The sequence below is a fragment of the Carassius carassius genome, chromosome 45 (genome assembly GCF_963082965.1).
Source record: "Carassius carassius chromosome 45, fCarCar2.1, whole genome shotgun sequence".
NCBI classification, from domain to species: domain Eukaryota; kingdom Metazoa; phylum Chordata; class Actinopteri; order Cypriniformes; family Cyprinidae; genus Carassius; species Carassius carassius.
The window spans coordinates 3,273,752-3,287,236 of NC_081799.1; the positions used below are offsets into that span (position 1 = coordinate 3,273,752).

Genomic DNA, 13,485 nt, shown 5'->3' on the forward strand with positions numbered 1-13,485 from the left:
ACAACAAAAGATGATATGCAAAAAAAAATTTTTTAGACTATGACCAAAGGTACAAACAACATACATTTTTCCCACTTTTTTTATTATTAATGGAGGGCACTGTACCACACCAAACTGACATCAAAAACTTGCAGCAAAGAAACTAATGCATCTGTGCCAAAAGGATGCATTTAAACATACCACAGAGAATACAGCCAACAACCAACTATCACATACTTTCTGCTTCTGCGTGAGAGGAAATAATAACTCTCCATACCAGCAGATGCCAATAGTCTGTATTTGTCATTCAAAAACTGGAAGAGCTGGAACAGCGGATATACAGGCAGACAACTAGGTCAACCGGCTCTTGACGATCTCTGATATTGGCCGATGGTCAGCTTGGTGTGTAGGCCTTAAGCTGCCACAGTGCCATCAAACTGTGAATTCCCACAGTGATGTGTGAGGTCTGAGCATCTGATGACTTCTGCAGGAACGCTGAACATCTGCTGGCATCTAATCTGCAGGACAAATCCAGCCGCTTTAATCCTACTGCACACATTAGCACAGAATAGCTTTCTCTAAAGCCATATCAGCACCATGATAAAAGACTTCAAAAAGACTTAACACATGTGAGCCCAAATACTGGGGATTTCTGTTCCTCTTACACTTTAAAGGTAGGCATACACTCAAAGACTGGCCACGTAAAATAGGCCCAAAATGTGAACAAATAAAATAACCTTAGCAGACGTGTGTGTGTGTGTGTGTGTGTGTGTGTGTAAACTGATCCTGGTTGAATCATATTTAGTGTAAACACCATCTGATGATGATATCTTGCTTAAAAGATCTGGCATTTACAAATGATGAGAGGCGTATCTGCTCTGACGTGTGACTAATGTGTGTTCAAATTAGGGCTGTAGCTATCGAATATTTTAGTAATCGAGTATTCTACCAAAATCCCATCGATTAATCGAGTAATCGGATAAAATGTGTTTTTGCTTAATTAAAGTGTAATATTAATTATGCAACAGAAAATAAGACTCCTGGGACTCTTAAAATTAACAACTAAGTTTCCTTTTTTAGAATTTTTATTTTTTAATTTTTTAAATGCATAGAATGCAATGCATGCATCAAAAATAAACATTTAATTATTACCCATTGTTTCTCTGTCTGTACTTGTACTGTGAACAATGACAATAAAGTTGACAGATGAATTAAGTGCATTTAAGTGCCATTCAGTTGGGGTTTTAAATAAAGCATTTTCTGAGATGCACATTAAACACATAAAACATTAATTTAATTTATCTTTTAATTATTGAACATTAACTTAACTTTTTGGTTAACAAAGGGGATTTACTATTAAAAATAAAACATGGAAGAAATGTTGTGAGATTAAACCTTAAAAAAATAATGTTAGATTTTCGGACATTCTGCTGAACAAGTCTTTAACCGGACTTTTATTTTGACGGGTTGACGTACCTTTACAGTTCTGTGTATGTGATGTGACGCTAGTTTTACTCAAATCAAACGGTCAAATGCTCATGAAATGACTGTCAGAGCAGTTCTGGAGATGTTGTTCATGTGTTCACGTCTTATTTAGTGAGACAGCAGACTCTGAAATCACCGGAGTGTCACGCGCCCTTCAGTGTGTGTTAATAAAAGGAAGACGCGCTTCCTGATGTGAGATTGAAAATAAATTAAAAGAGGCTTCGAGGCAGAGGAATTTGCCTCGATCAGTTTTTGTAATCAAGTTACTTGAGGAATCGTTTCAGCCCTAGTTCAAATGCTACTGTACTTCTGAGCTATAGAGTACGTTTAGTCCTACAATAACCTGAACTTGAGAAAACACAGACAGCAGATTACAAAACTTATTTTAACTGTTCACTTAGTTTCATGGGCAGAGGGTGAACCATTTCCAGGGGAAACTCATCTTTTTAGCCAAGTACCAGATATGGATGTCATATTAAAAAATATTATAAACTGGCTGTTTAATCAATTCATATAATTAGAATAAGACTGGTCAAAACAAAGACTGAAATAATTACCGTATTGACCTGAATATAAGACAATGTTTTTTTCTTGGAAATATTGTACATCTAAAAAAATTGTCTTATATTCAGGGTCTACTCTGGACTTTGACATGTCAGTAATACAACCACAACAACAGATAACAGCATACACATAAAAATACACATAAAACGAGTGTGCCATGAAATATGTAATGTAATGTGTGTTGTAAAGATCGTGAGGGCTACCTTTTTTTTATTGTATATCTAAAAGTGTACATTTTTAAATGTGATTGTTTGGTACATTTTACCAGTATTTACAATAGTTTTTTTTAAACAAAAATTAAAATAGGAAAATATGCAGTATGAATTTTTTTCTTTTTTTTTTAAGTAAAACAAGTTCTAAGGTTTTTCCAAAAGATACATCTGAAAAAAGAGGGGTCGTCTTATATTCAGGTCAATAGGGTAAGTGTTTTTGAAAGAAATATCTTATACAGACAAGCTGCATTTATTTGACCAAAATACAATAAAAACAGTGATATTGTGAAATGTTACTGATTTGTAATATTGTGCTGATTTGCAGCTCAATTTCAATAAATTGTTATTGATGCTTGATAACTCACCAGAAACTGTGACACATTCTTCAATGAATACAATGTTTAAAAGAACAGCAATAATTTGAAACCCAAATCTTTAGTAATTGCATTATTATAAATGAGTTTACTGTCACATTTGAACTATTTAATGCAACTTTGCTAAATAAAACGATTATTTCATATTTTGTATTTATTGTTTATTTATTTTTTTATTCTGCTTACCTCAAACATTTGAATGATGTATCAGTTTTAGATTAAATAAATTAAGACTAAGGGAGCCTAAGACACTTCTTTCAAAAACAAAACAAACAAAGAAAGCCTCAATATTCCACATTTATTCCTTATTCCATACTTTTGACAGCTAATGTATAGACCTACGTACCATCAGCATTATGTAGCCATAGGCCACCCTTTTCTTTGAAGATTAGGATCAGTGTCAGAAAATGAGTAAAATACATATTGTTTCTCATGAACTACTGTGTAATGGTGAAAAATTAGCAACGCAATGAAAGAAGCAGTCCAAAAATGCTGTGTATTTACAGCCCACACAGCTCTGAGCAAGCCACGGTCAACTGAACCCATGACATGAACAGTGGAGATGATCATGGACCTCAGGAGGAACCCCCCAGCACTCCTCCCACTCACCATCATGAACAGCACTGTGACTGCACTGGAGTCATTCAGGTTCACGGGCACCACCATCTCCCAGGACCTCGCATCGACTCCACTGTGGACAGTCAGGACTGCCCCTCAGCCCAGCCTCCAAGATCTTTATATCTCCAGAGTGAGGAAAAGGGATAAGAAAATCACCTTGGACCCCTCTACAGAGCACTGACCACCAGAACAGTTTTTTTCCCCCGCAGGCCTAAACAATTAAACATTCATAACTATACATTGTCCATCACAACTGACATATTTATACACAGAATCCAAAATCCACACTAATGCAGCAAACATGTCAGCAGTATGGAAGCTTTTAAAAGTGTCGACACCGAGAGACTGTTTAGTACTGCATCGCATGTCCCCGATGAGAAGAGGACGGGTTGGTTGTTGCTGGTTACTGTATGATGATTGAAATCGCAAAATGGCATTTAACATTTAGTAAATAAACTGCAGAATGGTATGTTTTCTAATACATGCACAAACTGCATGTGTTCAAACAATGCCGCAAGAGCTCGCAGCGCCAGTGTTCAAAGTCCAAAGCGTGAGGAAATTCTGCAATGAAAAATATTATTTTACTAACTTGTAAGTTTTCAGTTAAATTGTGCTTTGTTGGTCTGTATGTCTGCTAAAAAGTAAAAAAATGTTCACTGTTAAGTAAATCATTTTTAAAGGTTGTTTTGAAATTGATTTTTTTCTTTGAAAAGCAAGATAAAACTGTAAAAAGCATATTTTGGCTATTTAAATTACAAAAAAACAAGAACAATGTGTTCGTATTCAGCCTTCAGTCCACTTTCATTTTGTTCGGCTTCAGCCAAGAATTTTCATTTCGGGGAATCCCTACAGACAGGTGTGTGTTTTCAGCTTGCCACCTTGATATGACCTTAATATGCTTAATGTGCATTCAGAAAAGCAGCTGTGAACAAACTTTAGTAGAGAAAATAGAATAGCAAATGAAATACGATCTCTTGTGGATAAAACATTTGAACGCTGTCCGTCTTTTGTTTGGAGGAAACATTTGGCCATCATCCCAAAAAGGGTGACTTACACATTATTCAGGACAGAATAGTGCTACGTTTACTTTAACAATACACAAACAAATGACCAAAGTGAAGAAACTTCCTCTAAAATATAAACAATACAAAAAAAAACATACTGCAATTAGCCTTTCAATCAAAAATAATGCAAGTCAGGAATGTAATGGATTTAGAACTGGACTCCAAATCTCTACTGAAACTAGAGTGTGTACTGATCTGTATCCTCAGATGTGTCTGTAGTGACTGAGGTGAACTCTAATTGATCATGGGAAGATATGCCCAGTGATATGAAACCACATTCCTCTGGTCACTTTCCAACACACACAGGAAGTCTTCAATCGCTCTTCCATCATGTGCTGGTCTTCTATGCAGCCATCTAAGAAACGCAGCTGTTGTCTCTCCCTAACACACAAAAACCATCTGCTACAACACAGAGCTCTTCTCCTAACACTGAGAGCCAAACAGTAAATGTCACAGCTTCAAACTAATATTACTGGAGCAGAAATGAAAGTCTCTATAGAACACATTTACATGTGTGCATAAAGGCTCCATTTCAAAAGCTTAGTAAGTCTACATCGGCGGTTTATGTGGACATGCCTTTTAAGATGCATTGCATTTCACACCAAATGAATACCAGAAAACAATTCCACAAGATTAGTGAAAATACAAAAAAAAAAGTTCTACTTCAATACTTCAATTCAATTCAAAAAGTATTAAGTAATATATGTTGTAGTGATGCACCGAAATGAAAATTCTGCGCCGAAACCGAAACTTTAGGATGCACTTGGCCGAAAACCGAAACTGAAGCCGAAAATGGCTTCTTTTAAAAACGTATATATATATATTGCTTGGATTTAATGGATCTGAATTGAAAAATCACAATATAATAATCAAACTTTTATTAACAGTTACATAACAAAACATAAAATATTTTTTACAATAAATATAAATAATAATTATTCTTCAAGTTTTATGTTCCATCAAATAAAATAGTTTTTTAAAAATTGTGCAACTTTGGTGTCCTCTCGTATAGGGCTGTCACTTTTGTGAAAAAAAAATCCTGTTCGATTTTTGAGACATAGGCAAAGTGTTCATTGAATTGTTAGTAAATTGCCTATATTTGGCGTTGATCCGTTTTTCAACGCCAAATATAGGCAAATCCACCGACAACTAAAAAGGCATTAGGGCGAACGTAAAGAGGGTGCTTGAGACGCGCACAAGTCAGCAATGTGGACTGCCATAACATATAGCGTATAGTGCGTATAGTGACGAGCTGGATGCGCTCAGAGAGAAGGCCGTTAAAATCGATTCCCTGTTTTCGTTTTCGAAACTTGTGTTGGTTGGTCCGATCGATTGTGCAGCTTTTGTGACAAGCTTTTTTTTGACTGTGACAGCCCTTTGACATGCTTAATCTTTGATAGGCAGACGCGTGATAACAGCTCGACCATGAGTGAAACCTAAGCGGATGGGAGGGGCGGGTGACATTCATTTTCGGTTTACGTTTTCGGCTGTTTTTTTTTATTTCGGCCCGAATTTTCGGCGGCCGAAATTTCGGTGCACCCCTAATATGTTGAACTGAACATGTTTCCCTCCAAACTTAACAAGAACTCAACTGTTTCTCCGCTCACTTTAATAAGCCCGTGCTCACACTGCAGTTATCACATTTTTGGTCATCCCAAATATCTCACACCTCCTGATCCAGACACTCAATGCTGTTCTGTACACTGTTAATGTCACTTTGTGCAAAGCCAGTCTACCAACACATGAGAACCTCTCCAGCAGCCAGAATCATCAACATCTATTCATGCAGTGTCATGAACTCCAGATGCAGCAGGTCATGGATCTTTTGAGTCGTTTCTTCAAGCTTGACTGCAATGAACAATTACTTATTTTGAGAGTCAACTGATCTAATCATTATAACATTGATAAATTGACAATAAATCTAAGCCTTTTCTTATCTTTCTATCTTCTGGGTAGAAACCCAACCATACTGTCAAAACAACTCAACAGCTGGGTTTGTCCATATTTTACCCAGCGCTGGGTTATATGATAATAACAAATGATACTATAAACATTTTACATTTATTCAACAACAAAAAACACTTCAGTGTCAATAATGTTGAAGAATTATTCAGATCCAATTATGATATTATGAGCTAACTTACCTATTAAAGCTCTACACATGAGTAGATCAGATAGTATTTGTGTATTCCAGCTAGGGCTGCACGATATTGGGGAAAAAATGACATTGCGATATTTTATTTTTCTGCGATATATATTGCGACATGAAATCTAATCTAATTTGTTCTTACAAACAAAAATGGGGTGAGCAGATTTACATTCTCATTTTAAATGATTTAAACATCGACACCATCGTGTCAATTGAGTAATATGCGCGAGGGAGAGAGAGCAATACACCGCTCGTGTTGTTTGAAGCGCGCGCGCGCGCACTCTCTCTCTCTCTCCCCCTCTGTCTCTCTCTCGCGCGCGAGCGCGCACTTGCTCTCCCTCTCTCTCGTGCTCTCTCTCGCGTTCCCTCGCTCTCTCAAGTTCAAGTTGCTTTATTGGCATGACATTTGAGTTACTCTCTCTCTCTCTCTGTGTCTCTCTCTCGCGCTCGCTCGCTCTCTCTCTCTCTCTCTCTGTGTCTCTCGCGCTCGCTCGCTCTCTCTCTCTCTCTCTCTCTCTCTGTGTCTCTCTCTCGCGCTCGCTCGCTCTCTCTCTCTCTCTCTCTCTCTCTCTGTGTCTCTCTCTCTCTCTCTCTCTGTGTCTCTCTCTCGCGCTCGCTTGCTCTCTCTCTCTCTCTCTCTCTCTCTCTCTCTGTGTCTCTCTCTCGCGCTCGCTTGCTCTCTATCTCTCGCTCTCTCTCGCTCCCTCTTTCTCGCGCGCGCGCCCTCTCTCTCTCTCGCGCGCGCCCTCTCTCTCTCTCGCGCGCGCCCTCTCTCTCTCTCTCGCGTGCGCGCGCTCTCTCTCTCTCGCGTGCGCGCGCTCTCTCTCTCTCTCTCGCTCTCTCACGCGCACTCTCTCTCTCTCTCTCGCTCTCTCTCTCTCTCACGCTCTCTCTCGCGCGCTCCCTCTCGCGCTCTCTCTCGCGCTCTCTCTCTCCGCGAATCACATTCGTCAAGGGCCGGGGAGCAGCTGGCCCATACAGTTAATGATTAATGGATCAACTACGACAGCCTTCATCGCACATCCTGCGATGTGACTATCGTGGATTCGCACATCACAATATCGATGCTTAAACGACACATCGTGCAGCCCTAGTTCCAGCCGATTATTCACTGTCCTGTCAAATGGGGTTCATTGATATTTTAAGACATCATAGTTTCCTGTAATGGATTGAATACACTGTCACTATTTTAGAGGCTGAGGCAATAGAATTGGCCTCCGAAGATTTCCCTTTGCCACTGGAATAACAGACCAAGTAGCTTTGACCAAATATGGCGCGCGCTCTCTCTCTCTCTCCCCCTCTGTCTCTCTCTCGCGCGCGAGCGCGCACTTGCTCTCCCTCTCTCTCGTGCTCTCTCTCGCGTTCCCTCGCTCTCTCAAGTTCAAGTTGCTTTATTGGCATGACATTTGAGTTACTCTCTCTCTCTCTCTCTCTCTCTGTGTCTCTCTCTCGCGCTCGCTCGCTCTCTCTCTCTCTCTCTCTGTGTCTCTCTCTCGCGCTCGCTCGCTCTCTCTCTCTCTCTCGCTTGCTCTCTATCTCTCGCTCTCTCTCGCGCTCGATCTCTCCCTCGATCTCTCCCTCTCTCTCGCGCGCGCCCTCTCTCTCTCTCGCGCGCTCTCTCTCTCTCTCTCTTTCTCTCTCGCTCTCGCTCTCTCTCTCTCTTTCTCTCTCGCGCGCTCTCGCTCTCTCTCGCTCTCTCTCGCGCGCTCTCGCTCTCTCTCTCTCTCTCGCGCGCGCTCTCTCTCGCGTGCGCGCGCTCTCGCTCTCTCTCTCGCGCTCTCTCTCTCTCTCTCTCTCGCGCGCTCTCTCTCTCTCTCACGCGCTCTCTCTCTCACGCGCTCTCTCTCTCTCTCTCGCGCTCTCTCTCTCTCTCTCGCGCTCTCTCTCTCTCTCTCGCGCTCTCTCTCTCGCGCGCGCGCTCTCTCTCTCTCTCGCGCGCGCGCTCTCTCTCGCGCGCTCCCTCTCGCGCGCTCCCTCTCGCGCGCTCTCTCTCTCCGCGAATCACATTAGTCAAGGGCCGGGGAGCAGCTGGCCCATACAGTTAATGATTAATGGATCAACTACGACAGCCTTCATCGCACATCCTGCGATGTGACTATCGTGGATTCGCACATCACAATATCGATGCTTAAACGACACATCGTGCAGCCCTAGTTCCAGCCGATTATTCACTGTCCTGTCAAATGGGGTTCATTGATATTTTAAGACATCATAGTTTCCTGTAATGGATTGAATACACTGTCACTATTTTAGAGGCTGAGGCAATAGAATTGGCCTCCGAAGATTTCCCTTTGCCACTGGAATAACAGACCAAGTAGCTTTGACCAAATATGGCTGCTTCCAAACACTGGCAAGAGAAACAAACCAGCAGCACAGATCTCCTAAACGGGAGTGAGTGTTGGACAAAAATCCAACACCTGTCACCTACTCAAACTGACATACTGCGGGAGTCATAAACTAGAGTTATGGATTTCATGCTTCTCCTGAAGAGCCATGATCATTTTCTGTAGTGAACAGATTTATTTCAGGCTTTTATTCAAATATAAACATTGACTGATCCACATATATGGTGAATGGAAGATCAGATGTGCTTGCTGGATGCGAAGGGTTGAGTTAGTTAGGATGAACAGGTCATCATCCGCTCGGTCTCTACACCCTCTCAGACCCCTGAACACAAAGGGGCCCTTCATGTCTCTAAAGCCCACCTCAGTTCTGCTCAATGTGCCTTCAATGGCAGGCTTGTTACGTGCTGAGGTGGGAGCAGAGACACACGCTGCTGACCACATTGAGCCCATCTGCAACATCACTGCTCTGGTCTCGTGTGTGTCCTAGCTTTTAATAAAGAAGAACACTACAGACATGTCTCGGGATTTCTTGAGGACAATACCAGGAAACATATGGGCAGACATCTTCTCCAAAAAACCATGAGAAACACCATGGGCTCTATTTTAACGATCTAAGCACATGGTCTAAAGCGCACGACACAGGTGGACTTAGCGTGTGTCCAACTCCTCTTCTGCTAGTTTAAGGACAGGAAAACGGTCGGCATGCCCGGCGTGTGGTCTAAAAGTATTGTCTCTATTCTCATGAGTAATGTTTTGATAAATAATAAACCAATCAGAGTCTCATCTCCCATCCCCTTTAAGAGCCAGTTGAACTTGTGCCATGGCGGATTTGCTATTTACACCCAGGAATTTGCAAACGCAAAGGCTGAATGCGTCTCAAGAGATGAAACAGAGAAAAAAACTACTGTGCCATTGAACTTAGACCAGGTTTTTGTTGGTCAATGTGACAGTCTGTTTCAATTGCCTCAAAATAGCAACACGCAAGCAATGCGCCTGAACACACCTTGTTTTCAGACCAGCACGTCCATGGACGCACAAATGGGCGCAAATGCATTTGTTATTTAAACAACGTAGTGCAGGACCTGAAAATGACAACTGGCTTAGGCGTAAACTAGCAAAAAACACTTGCATTGCGCAGTGTATTATAGGCCCCGTGACATTTTTGATGTCATGACATGATATCGTTAACCATAAAAAAACTGTATTGTATTGTAATTCATATAGGAATTTCTAAGGCGTCTAAATTAACAACATGATCAAAAAAGTTTTTTTTAAAAACTTCTTCTGCCAAAAAAACAAACAAACCTGTTTTTGAGCAAATAGGAAGTAAAATATATTGTATAATTTAAGAATTGTAAAAACATCAAGGTCTCATAAACTCTTTTCTGTGAAATCTATTATGATTTCTAAAGCAAATGTAAGAATAACTTTTAAATTGTTATTAATATTTCAGACATGAAGAATGTTAACCTCTTAAACATCACTGCATTGCACTGCATCATACATTTAACCCCTGACAAATAAAATTGCAGAGCATTGATTATATAACTCAGCAGTAAGATATATTTTAATTAATATGATAATATTATTGGGACATAGAGTAGCAACTGATATTCATATGTATTATATGTAAGCAGTCGTAAAGATCTCATTGAATTACATCCCAAGCTATCAAAATTTCTGACTTTTAGCTCTGATTTTCACTACATTATACTACACATAAGCCTGATGTATCACATATGACATAAAACACATTCACACTGTTTAAATTTTTTTTATATATATATATATTTTGTCTAAAGGTTCAATAAACTTTTATATGCCACGTTTTCCCACTATTATTACATGTGATGCATTAGTGTTAAAACAGCTTTTGCTCATTTTAGCATGCAGAACACTGAGTGTGGCTTCCTTTAACCCATTTACTACTTGAGAAATGAATGGGATGTCCAGATAAGAGCCTCTGAGATGTAATTGAACTGAATGCTCTTTGAAGCACCAACACACTGCAGCAAAGAGCAGAAGCCACAACAGCTCACAGAAACTAGTGCAACATGTCTGTCATTCCACAGAATAGAGGAGGACAGCTCGGTTCAGTCCTTTATTAAATGAATAACAGCTTCAATAAAGTCATGACAGACCCATGTCTCTCACCACACCCGATCTGAGCTCAGTTTGCCAGCCCTGGGGGCGCATATTCCTCCAGCACAACTTCCTCTAGTACTTCAAACACAAACCAACACGGACACATTCTTTGCGAAAATATGATTTCTACAAGCCACACTGGTGAGCGGTCTCAACTTCGCAGTGAATATAAACATATGGAATAATTTGACACCAATTTCGACATATTTGGACCGTCTGTGTGTGTGTGTGTGTGTTTATGCATGATTCACAGCAGAACCATGAGAGGGACAGCAGCCCATCTGCTGTGTGCTGTCGGTCAGTCCAGTCGCTGTAGGCCGCGCTTCTCCTCAAGTTTTTACAGTTACAGTATCTCAAGGCTTCATTCCTTCCGTGACGTGCGACTGTTACACTTCAGAGTTTACAAAGCTTGTAGGCCATCATAATAAACCACTTAAAGGAAAGAACAGACAAAAGTGTGTTTTTAGAATGTAGGTTATTTTCAAAGCGCTTTTAACAGTTCGTCCGTTATAAACTATGCTACATATTCGCCTGAGGAGGGAAAAAAACGTGAACCTTTATGAGCTAAAGTCTATTCCAAACCCTTATTCCCAGCTTCTCCAGAACTATCGCCAAACCAATGCGTTTTCTTAAAAACTCACTATGACCCAAAACTCCTTTCAACGCGTAAATTCAATGTCGTGTCGATTATCATATCTGAGTTTTTAAGATATTCGCATTGTAAAGAAGCTTTACAACCTTGAAAAAGTTTAGCAGCTTTCGCTAAAGTGTGTCGAATTAGTTTGTAGTTCTTACCTCAGCTTTCTTCGGTCACTAGTTGTCCACTCTCGGACAATAACCAATATGTGAACAATCCCTGTCCCCCAGCAAAGAGTTTGTGTGGAGTAAATATGCTGGTATGTATTATGTCAGAACAGAAGTGATTTCTGCACCGTTGCTTTGAGGCGCTGTGTTAAACTCCACCCTGCAGGGAGCGCGCACGCACGCACGCACACATCACTCCTTCAGTCCACTCTAATTATTTACTCACATTTTTTTTTTTTTTTTTTTTTATCCTTCCTTGTAATTACTTTACTACGGTCGGAAAACGACACAATGAAACAATTTATGGAATTAAGATCTCAAACGGTAAAATTTTTGGTTCATGCTACGACAATAAAAATAAAATAACTTTACGACAGATTTTCATTATATTGAGGCTTACAGAATTAAAGAGACTCCGCTTTATTTTTATTCGAAACACGGTTTTACTTTATTAATATAGCTTTGAATGGTGTGGGCGGAACAAGCATCATGATTATAGCACCATCTTGTGATAAATATGAGACACCAGTGTTTTAGGACACTTATTTGATAACTGTTTTATTTCTTATTTGGATTTATGTATATGGTTTATTTTTTAAGATTAACAGTTTTTTTCCAAGCCATTGGTAGATGTGTTTCATTCATAACTTTGCAAATATTTGATTTCAAAAATAGCATTATAGCTATTAAACTATATGTTGTTATGCTGTTAAACCTGTATTTAACCTCAGAGCGATCTCAAAGTAAAAAGAGGTGATAAAGTCAAGTCAAGTCACCTTTATTTATATAGTTCAGTTATAAGCAACTGAACAACATTCATTAGGAAAACAGTGTCAATAATGCAAAATGACAGTTAAAGGCAGTTCATCATTTAACTGAACAGAGATGACATAACTGAATCCAATGATGAACTGCCTTTAACTATCATTTTGCATTATTGACACTGTTTTCCTAATGAATGTTGTTCAGTTGCTTTGACGCAATGTATTTTGTTTAAAGCGCTATATAAATAAAGGTGACATTGACATTGAATTCAGTGATGTCATCTCTGTTCAGTTAAATAGTGTCTGTGCATTTATTTGCAATCAAGTCAACGATATCGCTGTAGATGAAGTGACCCCAGCAAGCCAGAGGCGACAGCGGCAAGGAACCGAAACTCCATCGGTGACAGAATGGAGAAAAAAACCTTGGGAGAAACCAGGCTCAGTTGGGGGGCCAGTTCTCCTCTGATCAGACGAAACCAGTATTTCAATTCCAGGCTGCAGCAAAGTCAGATTGTGCAGAAGAATCATCTGTTTCCTGTGGTCTTGTCCTGGTGGTCGTCTGAGACAAGGTCTTTACAGGGGATCTGTATCTGGGGCTCTAGTTGTCCTGGTCTCCGCTGTCTTTCAGGGCAGTAGAGGTCCTTTCTAGGTGCTGATCCAGCATCTGGTCTGGATACGTACTGGATCCGGGTGACTGCAGTGACCCTCTGATCTGGATACAGACTGGTTCTGGTGGCTACAGTGACCTCGGAACAAGAGAGAAACAGACTAATATTAGCGTAGATGCCATTCTTCTAATGATGTAGCAAGTACATAGGGTGTTATGGGAAGTGTTCCCGGTTCCGGTTTTCCTAATTAATGCAGCCTAAAAATCCTTTAACGGATTTGGATATTAAAAGCATATTAGTATGTTATGTGTAAGCCAGGTTAAAGAGGTGGGTCTTTAATCTAGATTTAAACTGCAAGAGTGTGTCTGCCTCCC

General features: G+C 40.2%; 1 protein-coding gene across 2 annotated transcripts in view; it reads right to left on the minus strand.

The window, feature by feature from the left end:
* LOC132127355 (talin-1) overlaps positions 1-11,901 on the minus strand; it is a 91,716-nt gene extending 79,815 nt beyond the window's left edge. For both annotated transcript variants that reach the window (XM_059539182.1, XM_059539181.1), the window contains exon 1: positions 11,731-11,901. The gene's annotated coding sequence lies outside the window, so the exon portion shown is untranslated. The remainder of the gene's footprint in view (positions 1-11,730) is intronic.
* Between the last annotated feature and the right edge of the window lie 1,584 nt (positions 11,902-13,485).